We start from the raw sequence: 16,395 nt of genomic DNA on the forward strand, positions 1-16,395 counted from the left end.
CTGGCCACTCTCAGCCTGCGTCTGCCACGCTCTTTTCAGTGGTTTGCTGCTGCCTGGGACCTGCCTGGAGGCTCAGCTGACTCTTCTGGGCCTTGTTGCCCTGGGCAGCTGGCCGCTCATTAGAAGGGCTCAGACTGGCAAGTGGGTAGGAGCAGCCCCTGGGGGCCAGTGCCCTGTCTGAAGTGTGGGAGGCCTCAGGAGCAAGTGGCCTGTGCTCTCCTCAGGAAGCCTCTCCCTTGGTAATTAATGAGTAATCCCCGAGGGGGACTTTGGACCCCGAAAGTCCCCTGCCCCCATGAACTTTCTCCCAGTGGGCCGGGATCCCTGGTGAGTCTGCTTGTCTTAGGGATGGTGGCACGGATGCTGACTGCACTCCTGGCACTGCTGCTGCGGTAGGAGCATTGCCCTTCTCCTGCCTGCCGTTGCCATCCAGGAGCGCTGCAGGCCCTGGTTGGACAGAGTCATTCTTGTTGCCCATTCTGTCACAGCTTTGATGCCCAAGTTGTCCTGCTCTTGGCTGCTCACTGGTCTCGGTATCTGCTGATGTCCTTTTATTTATTTTTTGTAGAGATGGGGTCTTGCTCTGTGGTCCAGGTTGGTCTTAAACTCCGGGGCTTAAGCCGTCCTATCGCTGGGGCTCCCACAGTGCTGGATTACAGGCCTGGGTCCCCACACCCGGCCCCGTCCCTGCCCCCACGCCCGGGCCCTGCTGATGTCTTCTTTCAGAGCCTGCAGAGCCAGCAGGGCTTTCCCGGGCCTCAAGTGTCCTCACATCCCACCACAGTGACATGTGGCATGTCCGAGCCTGTCCTGGTCCGCAGGTGGTGTGGGCCACTGAGGTTTGTCCCCAGCTGCAGCTGCCCCCTCTTCCTTGCAGAGCCCTTGCCTGCTCAGTGGTGACCGCCTCTGTGTGGGCAGCATGTGGGGGCTGGTGCCAGGCAGTGGGGGACCTGCTCCATGTCACTGGTGGAACCCAGTGTATGCGACATGTCCACAGGTTCAGCTGTGAAGTTGTGTTTGTATACACTGGCTTTTTCTATAAAAATAAACGGCAAAATATTTCTTTCCACGTGAATGTCGACCATTTTCCCGGGTCTGGTGGTTGTGACCGGTGACACAGACCCACAGCTTCTCCCTTTCTTGCTTCCCTCCCTGCCCTGTGGCTCCGGGCACAGCAAGGCTGAGCAGGCTTATTTGGCCTTGTCTCTGGAGGCCTCCGCAGCTGTTGTGTCAGTTGACATTTCACTGTCCCTGGCAGTGGCTGTGCCCAGGCGCGCCATGGCACGTGGGAGTGACCCTGGTCTTTGCCAGTGTTCTGCACACCTGTGGGAAGGATTCTTGGAGTTTCCTGCCAGGTCTCTGTAGCACACCCTGGTCAGAGATACAAGGAGGAGGAGGAGCTGAGGGCCAGGAGGGTGTCCTTCAGATGTGGTGGGTTGAAAACTGCCCCTTCTCCAGTTTAATAACAAACTTTATCCTACCTTAAGTTTTCAAAAGTCTTGTAAAGAACGGGTCCATTCATTTTTAGCTGCTCCATGAAAGGTGAGAAAAACTGAGTGGGGGTGGGGGCTGTGTCCCAAGACCAGACTTGCCGTGGACTGGCTCGACTGAGGATCTGCTGGGCCCCAGGAGGGTGCCGTGCCTGCTGGCGAGGCTGCCCCATGCTCTGGTCCCGGTGCCGGGCTGCTCTCAGCCTCCTGGGAAGCAGCTTGGGCCTGGGTCCCACTTGCTACTGCTACCTCTGCAGGGCCCATGGCGTGTTGACCTGTGGAGGGCTTCGTGTGTCTGAGCTGCTGAGGATCTTGATTTCCTCTCTCAAGACAAACCCGGCGGCCCAGCAGTCAGTGACGACAGAGCAGGTACAGCTTGGGCCCTGGCTCATGGGCCTTTCTGGCTATCCTCACAGCTGTCCCCAAGCTTGTGGTACAGGTTCCTCCCTCAGGGCCAGTGCCAGGGTGGTGTCTAGCTCTTCTGGAAGAGCCTCCCATGGTCCCAGTGCGTCCTGGAAGATTGAAAATACAGAGCGCGACCAGAAGAAAGCGAGGCTGGTGCGGCGGCGCACGCCGGACTTGCAGCGCTTCGGGAGGCCAGGGCGGCCAGGCCACTGGAGCTCAGGAGTTTGAGACCACGCCGGACCTGGTCTCTACTAAAAATACTAAATTAGGCAGGCATGGTGGCAGGTGCCTGTAATTTCAGCTACTCTGGAGGCTGAGGCATGAGAATAGCTTGAATCTGGTAGGTGTAGGTTGCAGTGACCCCAGAGGACACCACAGCACTGAGACCCTGTCCGAAAAAAAAGAAAATAGTGAGAATTGCTAAGTTGGAGTAAATATTTCATAATGCGATTTGGTTCAGCTGCTTTAGCTGTCGTGTGACTCCAGAACCGCCTGTAGCACGGCCTCCCTGCTGAGTCCGGAGCACCCAGGCCGATACGTCCAGCTCCAGCCCCAGCGGGCAGAAGCTGGGAGGCTCCCAGGCTTTGGGTCTGGAGTTATCCATGAAGGCGGCTTCCTGAGCTTTGATGTATCCCTTTGTTTACAACCCAGGGAGAAGCCAGGCTGCTTGTGAGTGCAGGTCATCCTCAGAATGAACAGGATACGCAGCCTCATGTTTCTTTTAGCCCTCCTTGCACATACGCTGTCTCAGGGCTGCTGGCCTCTGTCAGGTCCACCTTACTTTTGTTCCTGAGGATATCTTCCCAACACGTGGGCACTTAATAAATGAGCTACATGTCCCCCAGCGCCAACAGCTAGGAACAATGTGAGCAGGTGGAGGATGGGACTGGGGCTGCTGCCCGCAAAGGCCCTGGGAATGAGGCTGCAGGTGCCCATCCCCTGGTGTGACCATGGCTCGAGGCCTTCAGGGATGTTGTGCACACACGGCCGGCCAGGGTTGAGAGCCCACAGTGATGGTGGGGGAGGTGCATGTGGGGGCTGGGCATCAACGCCAGCTTGGCTGAGGGTTGCATTCTGCTGGTCTGTGCACATCTTGGGCCAGAGTGGTGTCCCCAGTGTGCCTGCCGCTGGAAGAGAAGGCTCTGGGTCCTTCTGGACGCCCGTCTCCTAAGAGAAAGGTTGCTTGGCACCTCGTGATTGACTTTGTGGAAGGAGCCGTTCCTGGATTGTGGGCAGCCGTCTCATAGCCAGAGGTGAGCCAGGGCTCCGGGCTCCTTGAGAAACCCTGGCTGTGTGACCGTGGTGGGGAGGGCCACGCAGCCGGCGTTCGGGCTGTGGGTGCTTGTCCGGCACTGCCTCGTGGCTCTTGGACAGAAGGTGTCATTCTAGGCATTCCAGGTGGGCTCCAGTGACCATGAGAGGCTGAGATTGGCGCTGCTCCTCTGAGGTGTTGGGCCCACATGGGAGCTGCTTGTTCCCCTCCAGACACTGATTTTGAAGAATCTGGAAGGTCCGAGCTGGAGGCGGCCACGGCCTACTGGTGCACCTGTGGGAGTGCTGGCCTGGCCAGTCCCTGAGCATGGTGCCTGTGGGAGCGGGCAGGAGGGCTCAGCTCATCTCTTCTCCATGGGTCTTCGTGTCACAGGGCACCTGGGGACTCTGCTGCACTGCAGTCTCCAGCGTGACATGTCCCCATCTGCCTCACCCTAGGATTCACCCATCCCTGCCTGAAGGCTCAAGATCCTACTTGGATGTCTACTGGACTGCTTTTTCTTTTAATTTACTGCTATTCAGTCTGGGTGCATTGAGGACACAGCCTCCAGCTGTCAGCCTGTCCGGGGTCTACCTGCCTGGCCTTGTGCCTAGTCTTGTGGCCGTCACCACTGTCTCTGGGGAGGGGCAAAGTGGACTGGGAGGGAGGAGCTGAATTCTAGTCTTCTCTTTGTTCCCAAAGTTATCACAGTCTCGGCCAGACTGTGGTGACTGTGTGTGTGGGGGTGGGGGGGAGGCAGGGGATTTGCTGGTGGAACAGCATGGGCCATCGGCAGGTACATTTGAGGTGCACAGCTCCCCTGCCGCACACCTCTGGGGTCCCCGCGGTCAGATGAGCTCTGGGAGGTTTCTGAGGTTGCAGATAGCCACGACAACACTTCTTTCCTGCAGACGCCTGTGCTGCACACTTGGGTGCAGGTGGCCTCTAAGGGATGCGGCTGGGCACTGCCCCACAATGTCACCTCTCAGTCGTGTGGTGCGTGATGTGGACTGGTGTCACACCCCACGCGCCTGTTAGGCAAGCTTCTCTCTAGTGTCTGTCACCTCACCACGTGGCCTTTCTTTTGTCTTTCATCTTTTTTTATATTTATTTTTGAGATGGAGTCTCTCTCTGTCTCCAGGCTGGAGAGTAGTGGCACGATCTCAGCTCATTGCAATCTCCACCTCCCGGGTTCAGGTCATTCTCCTTCCTCAGTTCTTCCAAGTAGCTGGGACTACAGGTACGTGCCACCGTGCCCAGCTAAGTTTTGTATTTTTAGTAGAGGCTGGGTTTCACCACATTGGCCAGGCTGGTCTTGATCTCTTGACCTTGTGATCCACCTGCCTTGGCTTCGAAAAGTGCTGGGATTATAGGCGTGAACCACTGCGCCAGCCTGTCTCTTATCTTTAGCTAAGGAGACCATGGCATGCCAAAAGCTGAATGACGACAACCAGCATCCCCATTCTGTCCTCCCCTACTTTCCACAGGCAGGGACGCTCCCCATTTTTGCTGCATAGTCTTCTGTTGATGCCAAGCCCCAAGTGCTGATACCACTGTGTCTAGAGTTTTGATAAATCTGTCCTTTGGGCTGATTAATATGACTCAGTGGTGTCTTCTGACCCTGTTTCCTGTCTGGAACACTGTGTCCTGACCTCATTTCCTGTCTGGAACACTGTCATGACCTCATTTCCTGTCTGGAAGACTGCGTCTTGACTTCATTTCCTGTTGGGAACACTCTGTGTTCTCACTCTATTTCCTATCTGGAACACTGTGTCATGACCTCATTTCCTGTCTGGAGCATCCTGTGTGCTGACCTCATTTGGTGTCGAGCACTCTGTATCCTGACCTCATTTTCTATTGAACACTATGTGTCCTGACCTCATTTTCTTTTTTTTTTTTTTTTTTTTGAGACGGAGTTTCACTCATGTTACCCAGGTTGGAGTGCAATGGCGCGATCTCGGCTCACCGCAACCTCCGCCTCCTGGGTTCAGGCAATTCTCCTGCCTCAGCCTCCTGAGTAGCTGGGATTACAGACACACACCACCATGCCCAGCTAATTTTTTGTATTTTTAGTAGAGACGGGGTTTCACCATGTTGACCAGGATGGTCTCGATCTCTTGACCTCGTGATCCACCCGCCTCGGCCTCCCAAAGTGCTGGGATTACAGGCTTGAGCCACCGCGCCCGGCCTCCTGACCTCATTTTCTATTGAACACCCTGTGTCCTGACCTCATTTCCTGTCAGGAACACTCTCTGTCCTCACCCCATTTCCTATCTGGAACACTGTGTCATGACCTCATTTCCTGTCTGTGCCACTCTCCGTCCTGACGGCATTTCCTGTCTGGAACGTTCTGTGTCCTGACCCCATTTCCTGTCTGGAACACTCTGTGTCCTCACCCCATTTCCTGTCTGGAACGTTCTGTGTCCTGACCTCACTTTTTTTCTGGAACTCTTTGTGTCCTCACCCCATTTCCTGTCTGGAACGTTCTGTGTCCTGACCTCATTTCCTGTCTGGAACTCTGTGTCCTGACCTCACTTTTTTTCTGGAACTCTTTGTGTCCTCACTTCATTTCCTGTTTGGGGCTGTCTGTGTCCTCACCCCATTTCCTGTCTGAAGCTCTCAGTGTCCTTACCTCATTTCCTGTCTGTGCCAAGCCACTCTTTGTCCCGATCTCACTTCCTGTCTGGAACTCTTTGTGTGCTGATCTCATTTCCTGTCTGAACCTCTCTGTGTCTTTACTTCATTTCCTGTCTGTGCCGCTGTCCTGGAGTCGCGTGCCCGCCGTCATTTCCTCTCCACTGTGTGTTCTTGGAGTTTGGTGTCGTCTTGTATTTCGCCCCCTTGCTTGGTTTTCTCAAGATCTCTGGCTGCTCCGTCCTTGCTCCAGCGTTCTTCCCTGGCCATCCCTCTGTGGTCCAGAGGCAGATGGCCACCTGGCCCCCTCTTCCTGTCCTGGGTGTTTCTGTGCATTTTCCTGGTGTGGGGTTCTAGGGGGTTCCCCTCCTGAGTTCGTCTTTATCTGAGTGACCGCACTGCACTGTGCAGTCGGGAGCCTGGGCGCACGTGCTGTGGATGTTGTGTGGCTGACCAGGTAACTGGGCATGCGTGTGTGCCGGGCTGGAGGAGGATGCTTGTCGGCTCTCCTCAGTGTTTTGCCTCCAGTGTCCCCATGGCGAAGTCCCCTGCCATCTCCCTTGGGCTCTGGCATGTGACCTGTGTCCTTTAGGAGCTTTCAGTACCCCTCTTGGATCTGGCACCTAGAATGTAGTCTTGTCAGATGCCTTGGGGTGGCTTGTGTGGCACTGTGCTAGTGCCTGTTGGGCCCTTGCCAGGCCCTCATTACCAGGAGGCTCGTGCCTGGATCTTCAGGATGGCGCCGGAAGCATCTCCTGCCCGGCAATCCCTAGGGCTGACGTTGGCCCTCCTGGCACTGGTGCTTCAGTTGCTGTGGCCTCCCTGCTCTCTCCTTGCCTCTCAGGGTTACTCGCTGGAGGTCTCCGCCTTATCATCCAGCACTTTGTTGGCTACTTTTAGTTTCTATGATTGTGTTTTTGTGTCTGAGATGTCCTGTTTTTCTCTGTTTCTTCTGTAAAAGTTCCCACCTGTTGTGACTTGTGAATGCCATACCTTCTTCCTAGTGCTGCACAGATGTGATGCTTTTCTTCACAGTTTGTCTTGCTGGTTTCCTCTGCATTCCTTTGGTTGGTTTTGGACCTTGGCTTTAAAGGGGCACTTTCCCCACATGGGCCGTTCTCGACCATCTGGTCACTCAAGGCCGATGTGCCAGTGGCTGCAGGGGGAGGGCACCTGGGATCCCCGAGGACTTTCTTATGTAGATGTGCGTACCAGCCCCCCATCCTGCTTCTGCGAGGCCTCGTCTCCCGTGGGGGCGCTTTGTGCCAGAGTGTGGCTCCCTGGCGTCTGCCTCTGCAGCTGCTTGGCCCCTGGCCGCCTCCTCCCAGCCGCCTCCTGCCCTGTGTGTGCCTGAGCTCCAGACAATGCCTCCTTCATCTGAGAGCTTGGCTTCTGGCGGTTTTTTGAGAGGAGAATGGGGTGGAAGCGATGTTACTCTTCCATCTTAAAACTGCATTTCTTTCCTCATTATGCTTTTGAATTATTATATCTTCTTGACATGTTTCTCTGGAATTGCAAAGATTTTTATATTTTTAATTTTTATTTGCTTTTTTTTTTTTTTTTGAGTTTCACTCTTGTTGCCCAGGCTGGAGTGCAGTGGCCCGATCGCAGCTCACTGCAACCTCCACCTCCTGGGTTCAAGCGATTCTCCTGCCTCAGCCTCCTGAGTAGCTAGGATTATAGGCATGTGTTGTTACACCTGGATCATCTTGTATTTTTAGTAGAGACAGGGTTTCTTCATGTGGGTCAGATGGTCTAGAGCTCCCTACCTCAGGCAATCCACACGCCTCGCCCCCGAAAGTGCTGGGATTACAGGCATGAACCACCACGCCCGGCCTGAAAACATGTTAAGTAAATGTTGGCATTTTAAGCATTGAGCAAAGAAGAGTGTGAAGAGGTACTTTATAAAGGGAAATATGGCAGTACTGATTATTTGCGACTTTTACCTGAAGCAGTCTTCGGACAGCCAGACGTTACCTTCTTGGAACGTGGTGTTTGAGCTCGTGATGAGGTGTGTGATGCACGCGTGGGATTCCTGGCCTTTAAACCTGGATGTGCAGCGTTGGGTGGTCTTGGCTGGTGTGTGGGGGTCCAGCTCAGGTGCCCCCATGCTAGATGCCAAGGCCGAACCGCCCCGAGGGAGGATCGGGCAGTGGTGTGCAGGCGTGCTGTGATGGCATGAAACAGCCGAGGCTTTTGAGAGTTTTTTTTTTTTTTTTTAAGAGTTGAAACTTGTCAGTCAGGAAATGGAGTAACAGGTTTATCAGGAGTGTCATTTTCTCCCCCCCACCGCCCACCCCATGAGTGGCTGGATCAGGGAAGTAAGGTTTTTTCTGCAGTGTCTGGGGCCCCACCTGCGAGCGGGCACTGCAGTGCCTGGCCCTTGAGCATTTGCCTCATGTGTGTTCCTTTCAGATCAGATCAGCTCATCACTTGGCCGGTTTTCTAGACCAGTGTGATTCAAACCCAAGCTCTGGAATCATGGGCTGGCTTCTCGGAGGACGCACTGTGGGGCTCATCCCCAGTTGCGGGTTCCCAGGCCTGAGGTAGGGTTCTGAGAATGTGCATTTTGAGCAAGTTCCCAGATGACTTGGTGGCTGCAGCCCCTCCAGGACCCCCTGCTTGCTTCTGTCGGTGAAGTGTTACGGTGCACGGCCCCGCCCACCCTCGCGGGTGCTGTCTGTAGCTGCAGAATGGCTGAGTAGGCGTGAGCGAGACCATGTGGCCTACGAACCTGCGTGCGACTCGGTCCTTTACGGAACGCGCTCGCAGGCTCCCGATCTCGAGAAAGAACCGTTGTAATGTAGCGCAGCCCTGTTTCTGTAAAACTCTTTAGCAGGAAAAAGGGCGTGTCTGGGGTCAACAGCAGAGGCTAGGTTGTCTCATGCCGCCAGTTTACCATTGTCTTGGGCTGTGGAGGTTGTTTAAAGCTATAGGACAAATGAACCCTGGGATGGAAAGGGTGCAGTTGGGGTGATTGCTGTGTGGTTACTTTTTAAAACCGTTTTTTGAGGTACAGTTCACATAATAAGTTGCATGTATTTAAAGCATACAGTTCAGTAACTTTGGATGCATGCATGTAAAACTCTCACTGCAGTCCCGGCGATGAACCTGCCCGTCACCTGGACATCTCCTGCCCACACCGTGTGCTTTCTCCCCGGGCTGCGGCAGTCTGCTTGCGGGCCTATGGATGAGCTGCCTTCCCTGGAGCTTTGTAGAAATGAAATCCTACAATATGTTCTTCTTTTGGTCTGGCTTCTTTCCCTCAGCGTGATTATTTTGGGCTCCTTCGGCACGCTGCGTGTGCTGGGCAGTGTTCCCCTGCGTGGATGTCGCGTTTGTTCTTCCATTTGCCTGTTGGAACGAGTGGAGTGTTTCCAGTTCTCGACTGTCACAAAGAAAGCGGCTGCGAACATTCGGGTACAAGTTGTTGTAGGGACACACGGCTTTATTTCCTTGGATAGATACCTAGGTGTGGAATGGGCTGGATCATATATTTGTGCTTATGTTTAACTTTCAGGAACTGCTAGACTATCTTCCAAGGTGGCTGCACCGTTTTGCGTCCCACTAGCAGCGAGCGAGCGTTCTGCTCCACGTCCTCACCAGCGCGCGCGGTGGGTGGGCTTGAGGAGTTTGTCGTTCCGGTGGGTCTGCGGTAGCATCTCCTCGTGGCTTCAGTTGTGCCGCCCTCATCACTGAGGGTGTGGAGTGGCTTTTCCTGTGCTCATTTGCCGCCATATGTCTTCTTTGGTAGAATGTCCCTTCTGATTTTTGCCAATTATTTTAGATTGAGTTTGTTGCTTTGCTGTTGACTTGTGAGAGATCCTTATGTATTCTGGACACAGCTTTTCACATTGATGCTTTATGTAGACTTTGCCCCTGTCCGTGGCTTTCTTTTTCTGAGCAGTGTCTTTTGAAGAGTAGAATTGCAAGATTTTTGTGGGGTCCAGTTTTTCAGTTCTTTTTTTTTTTTTGTTTGGAGACAGGGTCTGGATCTCATGATCTTGGCTCACTGCAACCTCCACCTCCCAGGCTCAGGTCATCCTCCTGCCTCAGCCTCCTGAGTAGCCGAGACTACAGGTGCACGCCACTGTACTTGGCTGATTTTTGTATTTTTTGTAGAGACAGAGTTTCTGTGTTGCTCAGGCTGGTTGCGAACTCGAACTCAAGTGATATGCCCACCTCAGCTTCCCAAAGTGCTGGGATTACAGGTGTGAGCCACCACATCAGCCTCAGTTTGTTCTTTTGGTTTGTACTTCGATTTCCTAGCTGAGAACCTTTTCCCTAACTCAAGGTCACAAAGATTATCTCGTGTTTTTTTCTAGAAATGTTGTAGCTCTAAGTTGTATACTTAGGTCTGTGATCCGTTTTGAGTTAACTTTTGTGTGTGATGCAAGCCGTGGACCTGAGTTCATGCCCCTGCCCAGGGTGTTCAGCTGTTTCATGGCGTTTGTTGTCAAGATGATTTCTCTACTGGATTGTCTTTGTGCCTTTACCGGAAATCAGCTGTGCGGTGTGGATTCACTTGTCCACTTGTTTGTCTTTGTGTAGCAACACCATGCTGTTGTGGATTATTGTAGCTTTCAAATTATTCTTGAAGTCAGGGTGATGTTCGTGCTCTCTAGCCCTGTGCTTGTTCAGAGCTGTTGTGGCTCTTCCAGATCTTCCACTTTTCCATATGAATTTTAGAACCTGTTTGTCAATTTCTGTGAAAATTTCTGTGAAGTTTTGATTGGGATTGCATTGAGTCCATAGACAAATTGGGAACAGCTTAACAATCTTGAGTTTTCCAACCCATGGAAAGCTCTCTGTTTATTTGGGTTGTTTTTAATTTAATATTTTGTAGTTTTTAGTGCACAGGTGTTTTGTTTTGTTTTTTTTGAGACAGAGTCTTGCTCCGTTGCCAGACTGGAATGCAGTGGCATGATCTCGGCTCACTGTAATCTCCAACTTCCAGGTTCAAGCGATTGTCCTGCCTCAGCCTCCCGAGTGGCCGGGATTACAGGCCCACGCCACCACACCCAGCTAATTTTTGTATTTTTAGTAGATACGGGGTTTTACCATGTGGGCCAGGCTGGTATCCCCTTACCTCGTGATCTGTCCACCTCGGCCTCCCAAAGCGCTGGGATTACAGGCGTGAGCCACTGCGCCTGGCTAGTGCACAGGTTTTTAGCATATTTGGTCAGATAGACTGACTTATGTATTAATTTTTTTTTTTTTTGGTCTTGTAAATAGCATTTAAAAAAAATTTGTTTACTGATTTTAAGCGGCTAGTAAAATTCTCACGTGTTGATCTTGTAGCCTGCAACTTTGCTAAACTCACTCACTAGTTCTAGTGGCATTTATTGAGTTACCTTCAGGTTTTCTGTGTAGATGAACTTGTCATTTGCAATAAAAGCAGTTTTCCTTCTTCCTTGCCAGTCCGGATGCCCTTTCACTTGTCCTCCCTAAAGGCACCCACCAGTCCTTCCAGGACAGTTTGAATGGGGGTGGTGGGCAGACAGCCTTCCTCCTGCTCTGGGAGGCGTGCAGTCAGCACCATTGATTGTGATGCTGTGGGCTAGGTTTTCACCAGTGCCCTTTGTTAGTCACAGGAAGTCCCTAGAATACAGTTCCTAGTTTACTTTGCTCAGGAGGGATCTTGGATTTTGTCAGATTTTTTTTCCTGCATTTATTGAGATTATTAATACGGTGTGGGTATCTTTCTGTTTTGGTTTACTAATAATGATGAATTATATTGACTGATTCTTGAATGCTAAACCAATCTTTCATTCCTGAGATAACCCCCCCTTCAGTCATGATGTATTATTATTTTACAAGATTGTTGAGTTTTTTGGGTTTTTTTGAGATGGAGTCTCGCTCTGTGGCCCAGGCTGGAGGGCAGTGGCATGATGTTGCCTCACTGTAACCTCCGCCTCCGAGGTTCAATCGATTCTCCTGCCTCAGCCTCCTGAGTAGCTGGGATTACAGGTGTCCTCCACCACACCTGGCTAATTTTTTGTATTTTTAGTAGAGACTGGGTTTCACCATGTTGACCAGGCTGGTCCAGAACCCCTGACCTCAAGTGATCCATCCGCCTCAGCCTCCCAAAGTGCTGGGATTACAGGCGTGAGCCACTGTGCCCGGCCTCTTGAGTTCTATTTGCTAAAATTTTGCTTAAAAGTTTTTTTTTTTTTTTTTTTGAGATGGAGTCTCGCTCTTCACTCAGGCTGGAGTGCAGTGGCGCGATCTTGGCTCTCTGCAACCTCTGCCTCCAGGTTCAAGTGATTCTCCTGCCTCAGCCGCCCAAATAACTGGGATTATAGGCACATGCCACTGTGCCCAGATAATTTTTTTAATTTTTAGTAGAGATGGGGTTTCAGCATGTTAGCCAGCCTGGTCTCGAACTCCTGACCTCAAGTGTTCCGCCCACCTCAGCCTCCCAAAGTGCTGGGATTACAGGCATGAGCCTCCTATCTAGTCTGGGTTTCTGGCTGTTCCCGGGAGGAGGGTGATGGGTCTCTGTGACTTCATGCTGGCTGCAGGAAGGCCCTGGCATCCAGGTGGAGGAATGACTCTCAGCTTCTCTCATTTGTCACTCTCTTCATTCGCTCCATTTGAAAAATGAGATAAAATATGTCACCATGCTCAAGTCATCTTAGCTCAGGGGCTTTCCCCCAGGCTGAGGCCCTTGTTGTGAGAGAAAGTTGCTCAGGGCTGAATTTCAGACAGCAAAGAGCAAAAGTAACTGGAAATTTTGAAACGGCAGGGCCTGGAGGCTCTCAGGGTAGCCTCTACTTCAGGCAGGAAGGTGAGCAAACCACGCTCCATGGCAGCAGGTTTAAAAGCATCGCCGGAATTGTGCTGACTGGCACATCCATTGTGAGCGGATGTGTTTTCCTTTTGCAATAATTTTGGCTACATTAAATTCATTTTGTTAACATCGTCATCACCGCCTTTTCAGTTTTAGTCGGAATTGATTGTGAACAAAGTGCCATGATTTTGACTATTCAGGCGAGCAACTGCATCGAGCCAGCGCGCAACCGGTTTCGTGACAAGCTTGGTGTCCTCTTCGCAACATCTGCAGGAGCAGGCGTTGGGGCCAGCCGTCAGGGAAGGGGACTACCCAGTACCACTCAGAATTCAGCTTGAGCCAGGGTACTGTTGAGTTTTGGGGTGTGTTTGCAGACATTTCCAGGCAGTCTGAGCCTGTGAAGAGCTAGGAAGGAGTGTGTTGATGGTGCCGTTCTGGCCGGAGCAGTGCAACAGCAACTGCGCGCGTCCTCTCCTGCCGTCGGGAGGCAAGCCTCTTCACGTTTAAAACCCCATTTGTTCCAGAGCCTCCTTTCACTGGGGGAGGTGTGGTGGACAGCTTTGGGATTGGGCCAGGCCCGAGGGCACTGGGGGAGTGGGGCATTAGGGGCCATGTGGTCAGCGCTGCGCTCTGCTCTCCTCGGAAGCTGGAAAGGCTGGTTGTGGGGACGGGGCAGCGGTGGGGGCGATGTGCACTCGGCAGTGCAGGGATGTAGCGGCCTTAGGGCTTCGGGAAACTCAGCCGGGGCGTCCTGAGGTGTGTGAGGCTGATGTGTGGGCTTTCTGCTTCCAGACTGTTCAGGACACAGGTCCATGGTCATGCTGTCTGTAGGGTCTCCAAATGAGCCAGAGTGCCTTGTGTTCCCTGTGAAACTTGTTTGAAAGTCACACTTTGGTTCCAGGTCACAGCTTGAACCCGAGGCCACCTCCAGTGGGAGGCTGGAGAGGTCCTGCGTGGTGGTCGTGGCTGGGCTGCCACCACCCCTCTTAGAACCAGGTTCCCACCAGCCAGAGCATTCCCGACAGCACTGCCTGGAGCTGGTGCCCACCCCCGTGGTCAGATGCTTGGCACCCATGCCCGGGCTTGCCTGTCTCACTGTCGGCCCTGGACCAGGTGCCCCTGGGTTGTCGGCAGGGCCCTGGCTCTGTAAGCCTGCTGCTGCTGCTGTCACCTGTCCCTGGGGCTGGGTGTTGCCTCCCTGCTGCTCCCAGTGTGCCTCCTCACCCCTCCCCAAGCAACTCTTGGGGCTGCTGGAGCAGCCGTCTCAGTGGGCTCAGGGCTCCAGGCTCTGGGTAGGGTTTGGGTGGCTGAACCTCACACCCTTGGCTGGATGTGGGATCCTTGTGCTCTTCGGCCTGGGGCCCAGGTGCTTCCTGCGGGCTCTACCCTGTGTGCCAGTCGTTAAGGGGGCTCTGCTCTTCATCGGGAGCCAGGTGCCCTGGGGCTCATAAGCCACCTGGGAGTGTGTCTGGGTGCCTGGGGAGGAGCCGTCACCACAGGACAGCCATGGCCACATTTGCTGGTCCTGGGACGAGGTGAATTTTCTTGGCTGGCTTGACAGGTTCCCCTTTTCCCTACCGTGGCGGGGGTTTCACCCAATTTTCAGCTTTGACGGAGGGATGAGGCTTGGATTTTTCCTCTGGCCTGGGAGGGCTGCAGAGCAGTGCACCCGGGGACCGTGGCTCAGCTGAGGGAGAAGCCATGACAGGAGTGGGTGCGGGGCCTGGTTGGGACAGCTACTGTGCCTTCTGGCCCCACCCGGGGAGCCCTAGCTGCTGTGCTGCTGTATTCTGATCCCTCCTTCTCCTCTTCCTCCTCTTCTTCCCCCTTTCCTTTCCTTCCCTCCTCCTTTCCTTCTCTCCCTCTTTGCTTCTTTCTTTCTGCAAGGTCTGGCCCGGCTCCTCTGCTGCCCAGGCTGGAGTGCAGGGCACAGTCTTGCAGCCTCAGCCTTGTTGGTTCCTGTGATCCTCCCACCTCAGCCTCATGAGTAGCCGAGACTACAGGCACGCACCACTGCGTCTGGCTTTTTGTATTTTTGGGGTAGAGATGGGGTCTCATCATGTTGTCCAGGCTGGTCTAGAACCCTGGGCTCAAGCGATCCTCCTGCTTCAGCCCCCCCCAAAGTGTTGGGATGACAGGTGTGAGCCACTGCACCCGGCTGTTTGAATCTTGATGTAACCTCAGCCCCGGAAAGGAGGCGCCTCTGGCCATGCCCGGGGAGAGCCAGCAGGGTGGCTCTGGGGCCGGTAAGACAGAGACAGTGGGTTTTGCAGTGATGTGAGCATTGACTTGAAAGTGACCACACTGTGGGACCCACACAGTGTCACCAGTAGGCCAAGTGGACACTGCAGGATGCGCTCCGCTGTCAGGGGTGTCCGTCCTCGGCGGTCTTTGGGCTTTCCTGAAGCAAGGCCATTTTGTAGGCTGGGTCTGTCCCTACTCCAGGCTCACACTAGTGGCACCTGGTTCTCGGGGTGATGAGGAGCTTTGCTGCCCTAGAGATTTGTTTTGTGGGCAGAAGCCAACTTTGGAATTGGCCTCATGGCTGATCTTGGACACGTTTCTCCTTCCTTCCCTGTTGGTTGCTGTTAAGCCGGCCTTGGGCACCAGGGACAGTGGGGACACGGCTGTGCACTGGGACCAGGGCTGGCGGGAAGCTGCTTCAGGGCTCTGGACCAGAGCGGTGTGGTTCTGGTGGTGCCTGTGGCTGGCATGGGTCTGGCAGGGCTGGTGGTGCCTGCGATTGGCGTGGGTCTGGCAGTACCTGTGGCTGGCATGGGTCTGGCAGGGCTGGTGGTGCCTGTGATTGGCGTGGGTCTGGCATTACCTGTGGCTGGCATGGGTCTGGTGGGGCTGGTGGTGCCTGTGATTGGTGAGGGTCTGGCAGTTCTGCCACCAGGCTGCTGACGGACAAGCCTGCCTGTCCCTGGATGTCCCCCACTGGTTGGAGTTTTGCCCAGCGGTGGTATGCCCTGGTCTCTTGTCCCCTACCGCCAGGCAGTGAAGTGTGGCCTGCAGCTTGCTATAAGAGAGGGGCAGAGGTGGTCTGTCCAGAGCTGGAGCGAGGCAGGCAAGCCCAGCGGCTGGAGCTGGGTCTGGGTTCAGTCCTGGGCCTGCTGCGTGTCATCTTGGGGGTACTCTTCAGCTCCCACCTCCCTCCAGGCCTGGTGTGGGAGTAGGGGCTGAGAGATGCTGGTCACAGCACCCTGACGCGAGGGCCCGAGGCAGCCCCTCGACAGTGCCTATCTTGAACGCCACCCTGGTGACCTGAAGCCCCTGTGTTGGTCCCTCACAAGCCTGGGGGTGTGGCCACAGGGCCTGGGCTTTGTTCCATTTACGAGAGGTCAGGCGGTCACGGGGTGATGGGAGGCCTGTGGTTCCTGGGCTGCCATCTGGCGATTGTAAAACCGGCAGTGTGCAGCGTTCGGGGTGCTGGGGAAACAGGCTGCCGACGCAGGAGGCCACGCTTCTGGTGCCTCCCGGGCAGACACCTCATGGCCTTTCCCCGGGTGTCTGAACCGAAGGTGAAAAGTTCAGGCCGTCCCTGCTCTCCAGAGGGACTGGAGGTGGGACTGGAGGTTGACCTGGCTGGCCCCTCCCGCTTCCCTTCCTCTAGATACTGGGGGCGAGGGCAAGGCTATCTGGCTGTGGGACATCCCTGCTGCCCCTTTGCCAGACTCTGCAGAGGGCCAGCCTGGAGGTGGACACAGTCCCATGTACCCCTCTTCTGCCTGAGGGCGCCTGGTCCTATCCCGGGCTACCCCAGGCTGGACCAGGTGCCCCTACCACTAGGCCAGGCAATTTCCCCGGGACAGAGCTGA

The 16,395-nt window shown here is 54.3% G+C and overlaps 1 protein-coding gene and 1 long non-coding RNA gene across 3 annotated transcripts in view; one reads left to right on the top strand and one right to left on the bottom strand.

The window, feature by feature from the left end:
• SKI (SKI proto-oncogene) overlaps positions 1 to 16,395 on the top strand; it is a 75,096-nt gene that overhangs the window by 21,548 nt on the left and 37,153 nt on the right. The gene's annotated exons all lie outside the window — the stretch shown is intronic.
• On the bottom strand, positions 4,940 to 5,760 carry LOC116539319. Its single transcript, XR_004263994.1, has 4 exons — positions 5,712 to 5,760; positions 5,612 to 5,677; positions 5,344 to 5,441; positions 4,940 to 4,993 (listed from the first exon to the last, which is right to left on the bottom strand). It is a non-coding gene; the product is annotated as an uncharacterized LOC116539319 (long non-coding RNA).

The sequence above is a fragment of the Sapajus apella genome, unplaced genomic scaffold (assembly GCF_009761245.1).
Source record: "Sapajus apella isolate SASKATOON/1434 unplaced genomic scaffold, GSC_monkey_1.0 scaffold127, whole genome shotgun sequence".
Classification (NCBI taxonomy): Eukaryota; Metazoa; Chordata; class Mammalia; order Primates; family Cebidae; genus Sapajus; species Sapajus apella.